The 16,437-nt window shown below is 55.7% G+C and overlaps 1 protein-coding gene across 14 annotated transcripts in view; it reads left to right on the top strand.

Annotated features, from left to right (window-relative positions):
- Positions 1-163: 163 nt before the first annotated feature.
- Positions 164-16,437, top strand: part of RAP1GAP (RAP1 GTPase activating protein) — a 72,459-nt gene continuing 56,185 nt past the window's right edge. For 12 of the 14 annotated variants that reach the window (XR_010337752.1, XR_010337751.1, XR_010337749.1 and 9 more), the window contains exon 1: positions 859-943. The gene's annotated coding sequence lies outside the window, so the exon portion shown is untranslated. Of the gene's footprint in view, positions 209-858; positions 944-16,437 lie in introns of those variants that run through there. The other 2 variants (XM_021668359.2, XM_021668360.2) reach the window with 2 other exon arrangements.

The following is a 16,437-nucleotide window of genomic DNA, read 5'->3' as shown; positions in this document are numbered from 1 at the left end:
CTGGGGCCTCCCCGCCGCTCCCGCGCCCGCGGCTCGGGCTCCGCAGTGAGGCGGGAGCGGCGCCGGGGAAGGAGCGCTCTGTGGTCACGTGACATCCCCCTCCCCGAACTGCGGCGGCGGCGAGCGCCGGCCGCGTAGGAGCAGAGCTGCAGCGGCGGCCGCGGGCACCAGAGTGCCGAGCCCAGGACGCCCCCGGCCCAGGCCCGCGGTGAGTGAGCCCCGCCGGGGCTGCGGCCCTGGAAAGGAGAAGGGGACGGAGGTGTCCGGGCTCCCGTCGGCCCGCAGCCAAGACCCCGCACGGGCGGCCAGGACGGAGGGTGGAGGCGAACGCGCGGGGGGACCCGGGTCTCCAGGGGTGAGGGGTGAGGGCAGCAGGGCTTGACAGCGGCTGGAAAAGTGGAGGAGGCCTGGACTGAGTCGGCCGAACACCCAGCCTGCGGGACTTGGTCCAGGCCGCAGCCAGGGGGCTCTGGTCCCACCCCCCTGGGTGGGTCAGGAGTCTGGTTTTCCGCCCACCCCAGGTGAGGACACTTGGGGTCTAGAGGAGGGACTGTGGGAAGTGGGCGCGTTTCCTCCATCCCTGGGGAGGGGCCCAAGCCCTAGCGCCCTCCAGGGGGAGGCGCTCCTGTCCTCAGAGGAGGGAAGTGGGGGCCTCGGATCAACGACCCTGAGCGGGCAGGGTGGTGGTGTCCTTGCATCCCCAGAGACAGGGCGCATTCCCCCGCCCCCGTCCCTGACCCGCAGCAGAGCAGGAGGGCACACGCGTCACGCAGTTGGGCGCCCCCTCGTCGCCTCCCCTGGCTCGGCAGGATCTGAGGACTCGGTGGGAATTCACTGGGCGGTTTCCTCACCCTTCAGGGTTTGGTGCCAGCTGCAGGGCGCCTGGGCTTGGAGAAGAAACCTTGTGTACACACACCCGCGCACACACACGCAGTCTCCGGAGGTGAGCAGCCCCCTCCCTACCCTAACAGACCCCGGTCTGTGCGTGCCCTCAGAGTCCTTGTTGGGGTTATAGCAAAAGCCTGGTGGTGGGGTCAGGAAGAACACCCACCACTAACAGGGCGCATTGGCCTCTGTCCCTGCCCTCCCTGCCAAGTCAGAGGTCAGGCCCCTGGGGCGGCAGGCAGGAGGGGCACTGAGGGAAGCCAGCCAGGTGAAAGTAGGAGAGAAAGACAATGGGGGTGAGATGGTACCACTTCCTCCCCATAGGAGGCTGGCAGGAGGCTCCTGGCCCCCGGCACAGGCAGTGGTCCCTCCTTCCTGAGGGTGTTTGGGCACACTATGGTTGGGACATTGAGGAGGGTTGTCTTGCACATGAAACAGAACATTGGCCAAAGGTGTCCCTGGATGGGCTTCTGGACTGGCACAGGGCCCTGAGGGCTGCGGCTGAGTGGGGAGGCAGTGGCCAGGTCCAGCTGGCCATGGGGGACCCCCATTCCCCTGTCCAGGACCTCAGCCTCACTCTGAGAACCCTCCACAGCAGGAGGATCTGGCAAGGGGTGAGTGTTCCTTGACGGCCTTGGGAAGTGTTCCAGGGTAATGATTAATCCTCAGGTGGCAGGAGCAATTTCCCCCTTCACAGCAGTATTTCAAGGTAGGGGCTGAAGCCTCCGTTACACAGATGAGGAAACTGAGGCTCAGAGAGGCTAAATGAACTGCTTGAGGTCACCTAGTCACCTTCAGCCAGGTCTAGAATTGTGGTTCTCTGACTCTTCATCGGAGTGGATCTCCACAGCGGTGGGGTGGAGGAAGAGTGAACTCCATAGTGGAGTGGTCCGTGCAGACCTGCTCCCCTTTGCTGCCAGGAGGGGTGGGTGCCTGTGGCTGGAAGCTGGGTCAGGTTGAAGAGAGGGTTCAGAGTCCTAGGCTCGCCTTGCGGCCCCTCCCATGGAGGTAGGGTTGTCCCATGGAGCACCATGATGGTGCTCCCACCCTGGGACCTTCCCAGCTTCCTTGGGCAAAGCCCTCTCCTCTTCTCTTCTTCCCAAGATACCTGTCTGGCAGGGGTCTCAGGAGGCCTTTCTCCTGGCTCTAACCACCCTCCACCCTTAGAAGACAAGAAGGATTCTTCCTTTGGCCTCTTGGAGGGCAGGAGAGCTTCTCTTTGACTTGTTGGAGAGAGGGGTCTCTGCCACTCAGGCCCCGGGCTCCCACAGCAGGGTCTCCACCTCCCTCTCACCTGGCCCTACCCCTGCCCTTCTGTGAAGTTCTGGGGCCAAGAGGCCCTTTGAGGACTCCTGGGGCAGGTCTGTCTTCTGGACCGCCCGTCTGTCTGCAGAGGCCTTTGTCCTGGTTGTCAGAGGCTGCTGAGCAGCCGCACGTGCTGCGCAAACAACCAAGACCTGAGCACGGCCAGACACAAATGCAAATACAGTTTGACTGACAAATACCCTGAGACCCAGACACAGGAACACACAGGCACACCCAGGCCAAGACCCCTGCCCCCGACTCTGCCTGACACCCAAACACTGAGAGACACACCATCCAGACACTAGCACGTGTACACACAGAGAGACGGGGGTTGTCAGCAAGGAGAAGAGCCTCTTCAGAATCCTTCATCCGCTGTTGTCTGCCTCCATTATCTCCTCCAGGATGCACACATGGTACACGCGCACGCAGGAAGAACACGAGGAAGCCCCACGCCCTTAAAAATGAACCTGGCAGACATGCACACGCACCCACCCACACCCGGGCCATCATAGGTGCACACACGCATGCATGACATCAGCTTCCTGCGTGTGGGATGTGAACGCTTCATCACCCAGCGGGAAGGGAGTGGAGGCCCCCGACCACCCCCAGCAAAGCCTCCCCTTCCTCCCTCCTTTCTGATTCATGTGGACCCAGCGTGGCTGACCCTAAGAATCTGGGGAAACTGCCTGGCGCTTCCCTCTCAGTGGACCCTCCTCTCCTGCCTCCCCTCCGTGCACACACCCACCTGGATGTCAGGGGAGCTGCTCCCCAGGCTGCTCCTTGGCTGTCCCTGAAGGTGCTGTCCTGCAGGTCCTTCCTGACACAGGACAGGCCCCAGCGCAGGCTCCAAGCAGCTCTGGGCTTCCCTTTCCTTTCCACTTTTGCTAGAGGCATTGCCAGGCCCGTTTCTGCTATGTCCTCCCAGCAAGGCTGGCGGCCAGCTGGTGTGAAGGGAGGGGAGTCCTCAGCGCTCTCTGCTCACCTCCTGGCATGGCAGGACCTCTTCCAGGCTGGCCCTGGCACCCTCTGCCTCTGAGAGACTGGCATGGTGGAGAGGTGCTTCTGTGGGTTTAGGTGCGGCCTCCAGGGCAGACATGCTAGATGGCAGGCAGTGAGGGGCTCCCAGCTCCACCACGCTCCCTCAGCACTCACGCCAAGCCTGCCAGAGTGCTGATTCCCTGTCCAAGGCTGGCCCTGTCTCTTGCTGGCTGTGTGGCCCGGACAAGTCATTTTCCCTCTCTGGGCCCAGCTCCAGCTCTGGGAGGCAGCTCAGCCTGGCTGCGGGATGAGGGAAGTCAGAGGTGTGAGGTGGCAGCCCTGTGCCAATAAGGAAAGGAAGTTTGGCTCTGGTGGCAGTGTGGGCACCTGGGGCCCAGGCTGAGGACTCCTGCAGAGTGCAGCCTCTGGATCTACACTAGGGCCAAGCAGGTGTCGCCAGACTTGGGGCTTCCTGGGGCAGCCACCCTGGGGTCAGCCTAGGAAGATGGGGACCTGAGGGCAGGGGGCTGCAGCTACCGTTCACATTTGTGGACATTTTATGCCTCAAAATGTGCTCTATATTTAGGGCTAAAGACTGGCACTGTCAGGCAGGTGGTGACTCAAAGAGGAAGAAGGGAAAAGAGGCAGAGGGGTGCTGGTGGAGAGACACCCCAAAACAGAAAGGTCCCACTGGGATTCCAGCCTTTCCTACTGGAAGAAAGGAAACAAAATGTGATACTCCTGCTTTGCACTGGCACAATGGGAGCGACCTCATCTGCCTACTCACTAGCCCTTTAATGAGCATGTAGTGGATCCTGGGGACCGTGACAGGCACTGGGACACAGACGAGCTGGTCCTGCGGCCCCTGCCACAGCCCAGTGCCATGTCTCAGATGAGGAGGTGAGGCTCAAAGAGAGAAAGTGACTTGCCCAACCGAGGCCACCCTCCCTCGGGCCCCCATTTGGGGGAAGCAGACCCGAGTTCGAATTCTGACATTGCCACTGAGCAGTCATACAACTTGGGGTGAGTTCTTCTCTCCCTCTGAGTCTGTTTCTTGATCTAGGAAGCGCCTGCCTGATAGGTATGTTTCAAGGGATAAGAAGGCGAATGTAAGCAAACACTGAGGGCAGTGCCCAGCTTATCCTGGGCATTCTGCTGGGTCTAAAAGGACACGGATTGGGAGTCCTCAGGATGCCAAGTCCAGTCTCTGCTGTGTGACTTTGAACAAGTCACCTGCCTTCTCTGTGCCTCATTCTCCTTAGAACAGGATGACAAGCTTTTATTTGCCCACCTCGCTGGGGATGTTGTTTGTGGGGCCAGACATACTGGCTGGGAGCTGCTTTGAAAAATATAAAGGTGCACTCAGAGAAACATACAGAGACATGCTGAAGGAAAAGCAAACACCAGACATATCTGGAGAAAAATCTTTTTTAAAAATATCAAATATTTCTCTACAGCCAGAAAAAAAAGTAAGCCTTTTTCTTTAGTGTTTTGAGGGTAGTGAGAATTTTTTCCATAATTCACATTTCCAGGGTAGTTGGCATGGCTGCCATCAGGTGAGTTGAGCGTTTCCTCCTTGAGGAGGCCTTGGCTGGCACATAGTAAGTGTTCAGTAAATGATGATGCTGCTAGTGGTAGGATTACAAGTTGCACAGCAAGAGGAGGAGTGGCGGTGGCGTGGAGGCGTGGCCAGCTACAGCGTGAGCAAGGGCGGGAGGTGGCCATGTGGACACTGGGTTGGCTTCATGGGAGGCGTGTATAGGGACAAACCAGCCTTGAATGGCAGGCTGAGGAGTTTGCATTTCCCCAAAAGCCAATGGGGCATACATGGGAGGGGCAGGCTGAGCCCACCAGCCTGGAATGAGGAACCACCTGGCACAGTTCTCTGCCCTGCCACTGCTGTGTAAGGATGACCCCTCGCCTGTTTCCCTGGACCTCATTTTCTCCCAGTGTGCAAAGGAGAGGATTCCAGCCTCTTCCATCTCAGGGGCAGGGAAGAGGACCAAGGTACCGAGTCACCCAGGAACTAGGTTGCTATGAGCAGGGAGCCGGGGGCTGTCGTTTGTATGGGAAGTCAGGAGCCTTGTGTTCTCCCTCTGGCCCCACCCCACTAGCTGAGTGAGCTCAGACAAACCGCCCAGCCTCTTTGATCCTCCCTTTCCATCTGTGGAATGGGAGCATGTGGTTTCTGTCTTTGCAGTACAGCTCCCATGAGTTGAAGCTGGTGACTGTTGTGTGAGCCTCAAGTGTGTTGTGTCTCTGGGGGACTGCAGTCTTTCTTGAAACTACAGTACCTGTCCCTCAGGCTCCCCTGAGACTGTGGATCTGCTGGCAAGGCTGGGGTGGTGAAGCAGTGGATGAGGATCAGACCCTGAGCCACCTCAGAGGCTGTGACCTTCTCAAGGCCACAGGGGCCATGTGTCTGCCGCAGCCAGGCTGTGGGGGCAGCAGAGGGAAGGTGGAGGTGGGGCAGAGGGGTTCAGCCTTCTGCTTGGCTCCTGAACTCTGAGCCCCAATTCTGCAGGGAAAGCCACCCTAGTACCCCGCTCAGAGGACAGCCCTCTGCAAGGCCCTACTCCTTGAATTAGGGCTCCAGGGATAGTGTGGAGGTGGCTGATGGAGGATGACCTTGGGAACTTCTTGCCTGCAGGCTCAGTGGCAGAACTGCCAGGGCAGCCCTGATTCTTCTTGCTCAGAAGTTGGCAGTGTCAGGGACCCTCAAGGGGCTGCCACCATCATCAGCCTCTTGCATCTTCCCCTATCTTGGAGGTCCAGAGAGAGGCCACCCACCCCCTAGCAGACTGCTGTAGGCACTGTGCCCACCTGGGCAGCAGGGTCAGGATGCCATGGGGCTGAAGGCTCTAGCCTTGCCTCGCTCACCGCTTGCTTTTCACTTGAGGTGTGGTAGCTTTGCCAGGGATAGAGGTGCCTTTACAGCCCCTCTCCCAGGGCTCTCTGCCTCTAGAAACAGGACTGGGCAGAGCCCCTGGGACAAAGACCTCATCTGTCCCAGTCCCCAGGCCCACAGCCCTCCCTGGTTGGAGAGGTGTGGGCTCTGTGGTCCTCTGAAGGGTAGGGAAGCCTGGGACCTGCCCCCTGCCTTTGCCCTAACCCTACACCACTGGGCCTACCCCGTGGCAGTCAAGGTGGGAACTGGGCAGCTAGCTCAGGAATTCTAGGAAGATTCTGGTTGGAGGGAGACAGAATGGGCCTGAGCAGTACAATGCATGTGGGGGCATTCATTGAGCACTTGCTGGGCCTTATGCTAAGCACTTTTCATGGATCTAGCTCATTTAATCCTCAGAGCAACCGTTCTTAGCAACCCTCAAAGGCTCAGAGAGGTTAAATAGCCTGCCCCGGTCACCCAGCTGGTGAGTGGCTGGGGCTGAGATTTGAATTGAGGGTTGTGTGACTACTTTTAGCCATTTCTGTGTAGTGCATGCAGAATGAAAGGGGGTTGAAGAGGGCACCATCCAGAGTCTGTGCTCTGGGTAATTGGAGCAATTCTGGGCAGGGGCAGGGGTGGGGCTCAGACTCGGAGGCTCACACCTACAGGACTTGGCCCTGAAGCTTCCAGCTCCCCCTCCCCATGGCCTATTCCTGGGGAGTGCCCCAGACTGGCCTGTGGGAAAGGATGAATGGGAATGATTTTTCAGGGGTTCCCATGGACACGCAATCCCGCAGACCCTGACTTCTGGCTCCCTACGTCTGTGTAAATTCCCAGCTTGGAAACCCAAGAAATCCTCAGCTTCAGAGCTGGGAAGGAGCCCGTGGAGATCAGCTGGTCCAACCCCTTCGTTTTACAGATTGTAATTATCATGATTACGCCTGATGGGAGCAATTCACAAAGGACTTTCACATCTGGGTTGCTGCTGGGTGTGCCGGAGCCCTTGAGGCCAGCAAGACTTGTCCCCATTTTGTGGGTGAGGAAACTAAGGTTCATAGAGGCAAAGAGATGGACCTTGGGGCACACAGTTGACCTTGGTACAGGTCTCTTCCTTCTGAGACCCAAAGCCTATGTGACGTGGCTTTGGGGCTGCACCCTGCAATGGAGTGGGGCTGGTCCTGAGAGGTCTGAGTGGGACCAGGGCAGGTATCAGATGAGGTTCTGAGACTCCCAGTGATGCCTGCCTACCTCCCTGTCACGGGAACACCACCCCCTTCAGTGGCATGGTCTGGAAGAGACAGACGGGTGGGCAGAGCTGTTCCCAAGACTTCCCTGCCTGGCATGCCAATAGGGGCTATGCTGCCCCAGGAAATCAGTTGAGAAGGGCCCTTGAAGAGGCCTCATTATTCAGAGAAGGAAACGGGGGACCTGCCCACAGTTACACTGTGAGCCAGTGGTGGAGCTGGGCTTAGAACTCAGATTTCCTGCCTCAGCTCATAGCCGTACTTGCACGTGTCCAGTAACAGTACGAAAGGCAGTCCTCATTTGTTGTGTGCCAGGGCCAAGCACTTTACACTTATCCTAAGAACAATCCTGTGAGGTAAGTACGGGTATTATCATTACCATCCCCTTTTACAGATGAAGAAACTGAGGCTTTGAGAGGTCATGAAAATGGCCCAAAGTCACAAGCCAGGAAGTGGCAGAGCAGGGATTTCAGCACAGGTCTATCTGATTCCAAGCCTATGCTGATGCCAGGCCTTATATATATTATGATCGGACTCTAAAGTTGACTTTCTGTTTCTTTTTGTTCATAGTCAATGTGGGACATCATTCATTCATTGAACATTTATGGAGTGCTCACTAAAACAAGGAGATCATAGAGCTGATCAGGGTTGAGGGTCAGAGATTAGGTAATGAGGCAGGGAGTCTCAGACACTGCTAAGCTCTCTGCCTCCACCAAGGATGGCTGCCTCTCCCTCCTCCTTTTTTTTTTTCTGGAGATGGAGTCTTGCTCTGTTGCCCAGACTGGAGTGCAGTGGCACAATCTCAGCTCGCTGCACTCTGGCCTCCTGAGTTAAAGCAATTCTCGTGCCTCAGCCCCCTGAGTAGCCAGGACCACAGGCACGCACCACCACGCCCAGCTAATTTTTGTATTTTTCATAGAAATGGGGTTTCACCATGTTGGCCAGGCTGTTCTCAAACTCCTGACCTCAGGTGATCCACCTGCCTCGGTCACTCAAAGTGCTGCGATTACAAGCATGAGCCACGGTGCCCCACCCATCTTCCTCCTTCTGTCCCCAACCCAGACCGACTACATTTGCAGCCTTTTTCTCTGCTCCTCCTGCCCACCTGATTTACCCTTGGGGTAAATGAGGGCATGACTCAGCTGGGGTTCCTGGGCTTTGTATATCCCAAAGAAGACCCTACTGGCAACAGTGTTAACAGCCACCACTGTGCAAGCCATTCATAAACACAAGGCATCATGCCAAGGTGTCTGTGCATCACCTTGTTTAACACGCCATCACCCTGTGAGCTAAGAGCTAGTGTCATCTCTATTTTCCAGACATGGAAACTAAGGCTGATGGTCACAATTCAAGACTGAGTTGGGGCTGGGTGCAGTGACTCTTGTCTTAATTGCAGCCCTTTGGGAGGCCAAGGCAGGAGGATCACTTGAGGTTGGGAGTTCTAGACCAGCCTGGCCAATATGGTGAAACTCCATCTCTATTAAAAATACAGAAATCAGCTGGGTATGGTGACGGGCACCTGTAATCCTGGCTACTTGGGAGGCTGAGGCAGGAGAATTGCTTGAACCCCAGAGGCAGAGGTTGCAGTGAGCCGAGATCATGTCATTGCATTCCAGCCTGGGCAACAGAGAAGGACTCCATCTCAAAAAAACAAACAAACAACAACAAAAAGCTGAGTTGGAGCCCATTCTGTCTAGCTCTTGAGCCATGCCCTTCCTCACTGGCTCACTCTGCCCTGCTCTGTGTCCAGGCTGTGTGGTATGCATTTAGAACCCTGGCTCCTGGAAGGCAGGGCTTGAGCCAAGCAACAGGTTTATTAAGCACCTACTGTGTGTCTTTGGGAGGTGCTTTGTGAGGCTAAAGCTTGTAAGGTTGGGGAGATCAGGTTCTTCTGTGAGAGATCTCAAGGCTCCATGCCTCCATTCTAGCCCAGGAGGCATTGAAGCCCCTGAGGATGGCAGGACAGAGCAGCCAGGGCAGGCCAGCATGTACTGTTGGAAGGACTTTCTTCCTGGCAGGAGCGTCCCTCACAGTGACTCAGAGCAGTGTGAAGACCTCAGAGAGGTTTTGTAGCCGTATCTGCATCCACCAATCCTTAGGCAAGCCACTCAGCCTCTGAGATCTCAGCTTCCTGATCTGTGAAATGGGGGAGATGATTGTACCTAATTTACAGGGTGGGTATAAAGACTGGATGAAAGTGCTTGGTACAAGACCTCGGGAACTAGAAGGGGCTGTGTCACTGAGCCGCAGTGCAGGGGTGATGGGGACTGAGGTCCTGGGGAGCTTGGAAGAGCTGGACCTGCTCTGTTTGCACACCTCAGTTTTCCCCGTCAGCCATGGCAGACATGTAATTCTTGCATGATCAGCCTCACGGGGCTGTTGTCAGGATCACAGAGGTCCCGGAACGCGTAGGTGCGGCTCCGTGATCTGCGCACCGAGAGAACGTGTCCCGCGGGAGGGGGAGCCGAGAGCACAGTGGGCGGGCGCAGGTGCACCCTTGTGAGCTGGAGACGCGCGGCGCCTGACGCCGGGAAGAGGGCGAGGATGGGCGCTGGGGCCGCTTCCGCGTAAGGGAAGAGTGAGGAAGTGCGGAGGGCGGCGAGCGCGCGGCAGGTGACTCGGGGCGCTGTCCGGGCGGCTCCGGGTCCCCACCCTTCTCGGAGAGGCGCCCGGGGCGCTGTCCCTGGTACTGGAGCCCGGCCGGCCCTCTCCTGCAGTTCTCGTTACAACCACTTAGGGGCGCCCGAGACCGTGGCGGACTCCCGGACCCATTAGAGAACACGTTTTAAAAAGCGTCCTTTGGCTGGGCGCGGTGTCTCACGCCTGTAATCCCACTACTTTGGGAGGCCGAGGCGGGTGGATCACGAGGTCAGGAGATCGAGAGCAGCCTGGCTAACATGGTGAAACCCTGTCTCTACTAAAATTCCAAAAAATTAGCTGGGTGTGGTGTTGGGCGCCTGTAATCCCAGCTACTTGGGAGGCTGAGGCAGGAGAATTGCTTGAACCTGGGAGACGGAGGTTGCAGTGAGCCGAGATCGTGCCATTGCACTCCAGCCTGGGCAACAAGAGTGAAACTCGGTCTCCAAAAAAAAAAAAAAAAAAAAAAAAAAAACAACGTTCTTCATTTTTCTATCATGATATTCCTAGGTGATACCTAGACACCTGACTTCAAAAACCAACTGTATACTGGCATAAGAGATGAAAAAGGCCCTCCACCTCCCTACATGAATGCTCTGGCATGACCACACCACAACAGCTAATTAAGTAACCAGCCTTGGGCACCTGTGTATTAAATATATAACCTTAGATTTAATTTTTTTTTTTTTTGAGATGGAGTTTCACTCTTGTTCCCCAGGCTGGAGTGCAATGGTGCAATCTCGGGTCACTGCAACCTCTGCCTCTCGGGTTCAAGCGATTCTCCTGCCTCAGCCTCCTGAGTAGCTGGGATTACAGGCATGCACCATCACGCCTGTCTAATTTTGTATTTTTAGTAGAGATGGGGTTTCTCCATTTTGGTCAGGCTGGTCTCAAACTCCTGACCTCAGGTAATCCACCCACCTCGGCCTCCCAAATTGATGAGATTACAGGTGTGAGCCACAGAGCCCAGCCTACCCTTAGATTTTTTTTTTTTTTTTTTTTTTTTTTTTTTTTTTTTTTTGAGACGGAGTCTCGCTCTTGTTACCCAGGCTGGAGTGCAATGGCGCGATCTCGGCTCACCGCAACCTCCGCCTCCTGGGTTCAGGCAATTCTCCTGCCTCAGCCTCCTGAGTAGCTGGGATTACAGGCACGTGCCACCGTGCCCAGCTAATTTTTTTGTATTAATAGAGACGGGGTTTCACAATGTTGACCAGGATGGTCTCGATCTCTCGACCTCGTGATCCACCCGCCTCGGCCTCCCAAAGTGCTGGGATTACAGACCCTTAGATTTTAAGAGCAGAAAATCACGTCGTTGTACCTGACCTCTAGTTCAGAATGACTTCAGTAGTCTGAAAAATTTATTATGGATTAAAGCCACACCAAAAAATACTCATTTGTAAACCAGAGTTAGGTTCTAGGATGGGTTACATGGGCTTTTTACCCACTTGAATACCTAGGAGGATATTTGATAACAAGTCTGGAGTAGGACTCTCGCCAGCGTAGCTTTCCTGTCCCCTGCCCACTGAATGACAGTGGTGACCCCATCCATCATTTCTGGGGGCCAAAACCACTCTGGTGCCCTCTGAGGGGTAGAGCCACCCTTGTTGAGAGCCACTGCCTCAGTAAGGACCTTGTTGGGGTGAAGGGGGACTCTCAGAGTCCCAGACTGGTTGGCCTCATGGGAGAGTGGCATCATAAGGAACTGTTAAGAATCCATCTCCACCCATTATAGACGAACCAGCAGAGGCCAAAAGTGGGAAGGCACTTGTGATGAGAAATGGTGGGTTGCCAGCAGAGCTGGGGCCACATGCAGGTCCCTCTAGATCTGGGCTCCGTCAGCCCAGCTTCCTGAGGGGAGCTCTGGGCATCAGGCAGTTTCCCTCCCAGCTTTGTCGAACTGTCCCTGAAAATGGGCTGGGAGGGCCACGGCCTTCACAGGGGAGGTAGGAGAGGGAGGCTGGCTGGCTGGACGCAAGCCTATGATACATGAGAAGAGTCTTGGCCTCCACTCTGCAATCCTTGGAGATGTAGCAATTGCACATTTCTCTGACCCCCAAAGAGCCATTCTGTCTCCTACCTTTATTTCTTCCCAGTAGTTAGCTGGATGCTCCATGTGTGTATATGAGGTGTGTACCCATCTGTCTGTGTATACTGTATGAACACAATGTGATTTCAGTAAGGGTGTGTGGGCCTGAGGTTCCTGTGCCTGTATCTGCCATCATTAGTGGGTGCTCACATGCAGGTACAAACCCAGCAGAGTCGGTAGGCGAGTGAGCACTGATTGGGGAGCTGTGGGTGGGAGCCTGAGTTGACCTTTTCATGTGCATGTGCTTGTGGATTTGCAGCGTAGGGGCTGATGGTCACGTGAGCATGTCTACATGCATTTGCTCTTGGTGCGATCTCTGGTGGCATGAGTTAGATATCTCTTTCCATGTGCATGGCACAGTACTAAGCAAGTACATGTGTGACCCGGGAAAGTTTGTGTGCAAGTGTGCACACAGGTCTACCAGAGACCTTGTCTGTCTTGTTCAGACTCTGTCGCCAGTGTCTGAACAGTGTCAGCCCCACAGTGGGTGCCCAATATACATTTATTGAATGACGGGAAGGAATGAAAGAATGTGCACCTGGGTGCTGTCCCAGGGCCCTTCAAGGCACATGATCTGCATGAAGATGAGAGAGACACATCCTCAGGGTACAGCCTGAGTGGGGGCAGGTACTCTGGCCAGGCCAGATCTTCCTGGTCCCTGATGGGGTCCCTTTGAGTAGGCAGGGATCTCAGAAACCCATTCAATAGAGCAGGAGTCTCAGAGCCAGGGCAGAGGCTGGCTCAGTAACCTCACTGGCCAGCTGCCTAGGGAAGGGCTGTGAGCCAAGTACTACCCACTGTTCCCTCCCTTCTCAGGGGCTAGGGAAACCCCAGGAGACTCTTTTTCCAGAAGCTTCCTGGGACTGACTGGGTGTGGCTTGGAAAGGCCATGGGCAAAGTAAGGATACTGATGCTTCCATAGCTAGCAGAATTCTCTCAAGGCAAATCTATCTTTCCATTGTTAGATCTTTAACCCAGCAAAGTGAGAGTAGGGGTTTAACAGATGAACAAACTGAGGCCCAGAGAGAAAAACTGATTAATGCAAAGCCACACAGGAGGCTGCCTGGGCCAGGGCAGGAAGCCCAGGAACGCCTCCTCTCCTGCCCAAGAGGCCCAGGGCAGATATCCTGAATGAGGATGGCTGGGGGAGGGGAGGAGGCTGTTGGGGACTCTGGCAAGAGTTGACCCCACCAGTTCCACCTAGAGCCCAGGCCTGAGATCTTCCCAGGGGCCTGCTCCTCCCTCTCTGCCCTTGCACTTCCCTGAAAAGGGGGAGCTGGAGGTAGGTGGGTAGAGCACCCAGAGTTCAATGAGAGGTAAATTTGTAAAGGGAGCTCTGCAACCCTCCACACTGTGCTCTTCTCTCTTCCTCTGCCGTCTGGCAGCTTGGGTACAAATCTAGGAGGCCCAGAGGGGAGGCTTCCTCCCAGAGGGAGGGCCTGGACCCTAGAAAGCAGCCTGGCACTGTTTTCTAGGTAAGAGGCTGAAGGCCAAGGAAGAAGGGGCCTCAACCTCCTTCAAAGATGGCAGTGACTTCCCAGTGCCAGTCAGCAAGCACCCACTCTCTGCAGTGCTGACTGCGGAGAGGTGATCTCCCCATCACAGGGGCCAGTGAGGCCAGTGTCACGGGATGTTTACTAACGTGTTTGACGTCACACAGCTAGGAAGCATCAGAGTTTGGTCCAGCCCTGGTCCCTGTCACACTGCCTCTGTGTGTGTGTGTCAGTCCTGGAGGCATTCCACATGCTCACACACAGATCTCTCCCATAGCTGCATGATACTGTAAGGCATACATGGACCATATTTCTCAAATTTCCTCTGGTGGCCATTTGTTGAGTCTTGCTGTGTCGCCCTCTGCACTGACTGCAACCTCTGCCTCCTGAGTAGATGGGACTACTGGTGCCCACCACCATGCCTGGCTGATTTTTGTATTTTAGTAGAGACAGGGCTTCACCATGTTGGCCAGGCTGGTCTCGAACTCCTGACCTCAAGTGATCCACCCGACTCGGCCTCCCAGAGTGCTGGGATTACAGGTGTGAGCCACCATGCCTGACCTTTCTTTTTCTTTTCAAGACAGGATCTCTATCTGCTCGGTCACCCAGGCTGGAGTGCAGTGGTGTAATCAGGGCTTACTGCAACCTCAACCTACCAGGCTTGAGCAATCCTCCCACCTCAGCCTCTCTAGTCACTGGGACCGTATATGTGCATCATCACAGCTAGCTAATTTTTAGACTTTCTGTAGAGACGGAGTCTCACTATGTTGCCTAGGCTGGTCTCCAACTCCTGGTCTCAAGTGATCCTCCCTATTCAGTCTCCTAAAGTGCTGGGATTACAGTTGTGAACCACCATGCTCAGCCAGCAAATGTTTTATTTAACAAACACATGTTGAGTGGCAAATACTCGACTATTCTCGACGCTTTATCATCAATAACTTATTTCATCCTTGGCAAAACCCTTTGAAGTAGGTACTGTTATTTTCATTACCAACCCCATTTTGCAGATGAATAAACTGAGGCACAGAAAGCTTAAGTAACTTGCCCAAGGTCACACAGGTGACAAGTGGGAGAGCTGAGATTTTAGCCTTCAGGGATGAAGATATAAGCACATGTCTCAATGTCCCGTGTCCTTGCCGTTTGTCTACAGGTTCACATGCGATGACACAGAGGGTAAATTCTTGGAGGTGGTCTTGCAGGTTAACAAGGTGCATTTAAATTCAGCTGTCATCAAGGGACCAGGAGCTGGTCAGAGAATGTCCTGCTGCAACCCTGGCCAAGGGAACGTGAGCCCCACTAACCACTGCCACTCCTACCCCCACCCCCATCCCTTGCCAATGAAGCAGCTGCAGCTGGTCTGAGCAGAGAGGCCGGAGCCCACACTGGGCTCTTTGTCTTCAGTGGGAACCCTGCAGCCCCCATGGCCCCTCTCAAGGGCCCACTGTCCCAGTACCAGCAGGGCCTCCCAGGGGCCAGGCCCGGCTGGGAAACTTGGCACGATGGCGGCCCCTTGGCCACTCTGCCAACTGGGCATACAGAACCACTCAGGAATCATTCCCATTGAAAAGAGTGGCGAGGTGTAGGTCCATGTCTAAGGGGGTGCAGCAGCCCAGATGTGGCTGGAATCCAGGCCCCAGCCCAGGCCCGTGCACATCCCCACAGCCCAGGCCAAGCTCTTTAGTCCTCTACCCCACTGCCTCCCACCTCTGAGAGCCCCTGCTGCTGCTGCCTCTACTTAGAAAGGAAGAAGGGAGAGAGGGAGGAAGGAAGGAGGAAGGGAGGGAGGGAGGAAGGGAGGGAGAAAGGAGGGAGGGAGGAAGGAAGAAAGGAAGGAGGGAAGGAAGGAAGGAGGGAAGGAATGAAGGAAAGAAGGAAGGAAGGAGGGAAGTCAGTTCCCCCCTTCTCAGGCAAATCTCGGTGCTCCCAGGACCCATCCCTCAGGAGCCCTCCCAGGCTGCTTCCACACTGCCCTGGCGTGATTCCTCCCCCCAGGAATCTGCAGCCTTGGTCAGAGCAGAAGGGGCCCAGACCAGGCTCCAGAGCACCTTGCAAGGGGGAGCCAGACCCTCCCTGAGGGCTGAAAACCAAGAGACATAGTTCTGGGAATGAGGAAATGTTTGCCCTGCCCAGGCTTTGAACCCTACGAGGGGCTCTTGATGACTCCTGCACCTCCCAGAATGTGCAGAGAAAAGGTCCTGGGTGGGAGCCGAGTGGGGGCTGAGGGCAGATTCCCAAGAGAGAAGTAATTGGTGTGAGCTAGGATCTCAATTTCTTCATGTCTTAAGTGGGGAAACTGCAGGGCCACCTACCCTGCTTAGGTGAGACAAACTGTGGGGCCTGATACCCAGACTCGTCGTTTCCCAGGGATGCTGGAGCTCCTCAAGCCCAGGCCCAGGTCCCAGGTGGAACAGCTCCCGAAAGGCTTCTGAAGAATCCCTGCTGCCCTGTCCTTGTGCCCTTGGTCATCCTTCCTCCCTCATCCCGGCTACATCTGTGCGTGCAGTTTGCTTAAACAGAAAATCCCATAGAAAACCTCGAGACTGTGGGGGCCTCCTTGGGTGCAGGGCCTAGGGGAATGATCTCTCCTTCTATGGGGGGGAGAGAGTGGGTGTTGGGGTGGAGGGCAGTGTGCCCTGGGGTCGGGGCTAGTGACCCAGTGTCTGGGGGCACATCTCCACTTGGGTAGGGAAACAGCTTACTGTAAGGAAGAGCACTGGACTCTGAACTCTGGGAGAGCTGGGTACAGAAGAGGGACTTGGAGTGTTTGTTGAGTGAATGAGAGAACCTGCTGCAGAACGCGGAGCCCAGTTCCCTCTAAAGGCTGGTACCTGGGCTGCAGGAGTTTCCAAGGTTGGGGGTGGGGCATCTCCGCCCCTCCCTTTTGCTCCCCCTCCTCACTAGGGCAAAGGGTAGGGGGCCTCC

This window comes from Aotus nancymaae, unplaced genomic scaffold (assembly GCF_030222135.1).
Source record: "Aotus nancymaae isolate 86718 unplaced genomic scaffold, 86718_ANA_hifiasm-v0.15.2.pri h1tg000053l, whole genome shotgun sequence".
In the NCBI taxonomy this organism is placed as follows: Eukaryota; Metazoa; Chordata; class Mammalia; order Primates; family Aotidae; genus Aotus; species Aotus nancymaae.
The sequence above is the reverse complement of the archived record's forward strand: the minus strand, read 5'-3'. Positions and strand labels throughout refer to the sequence as shown.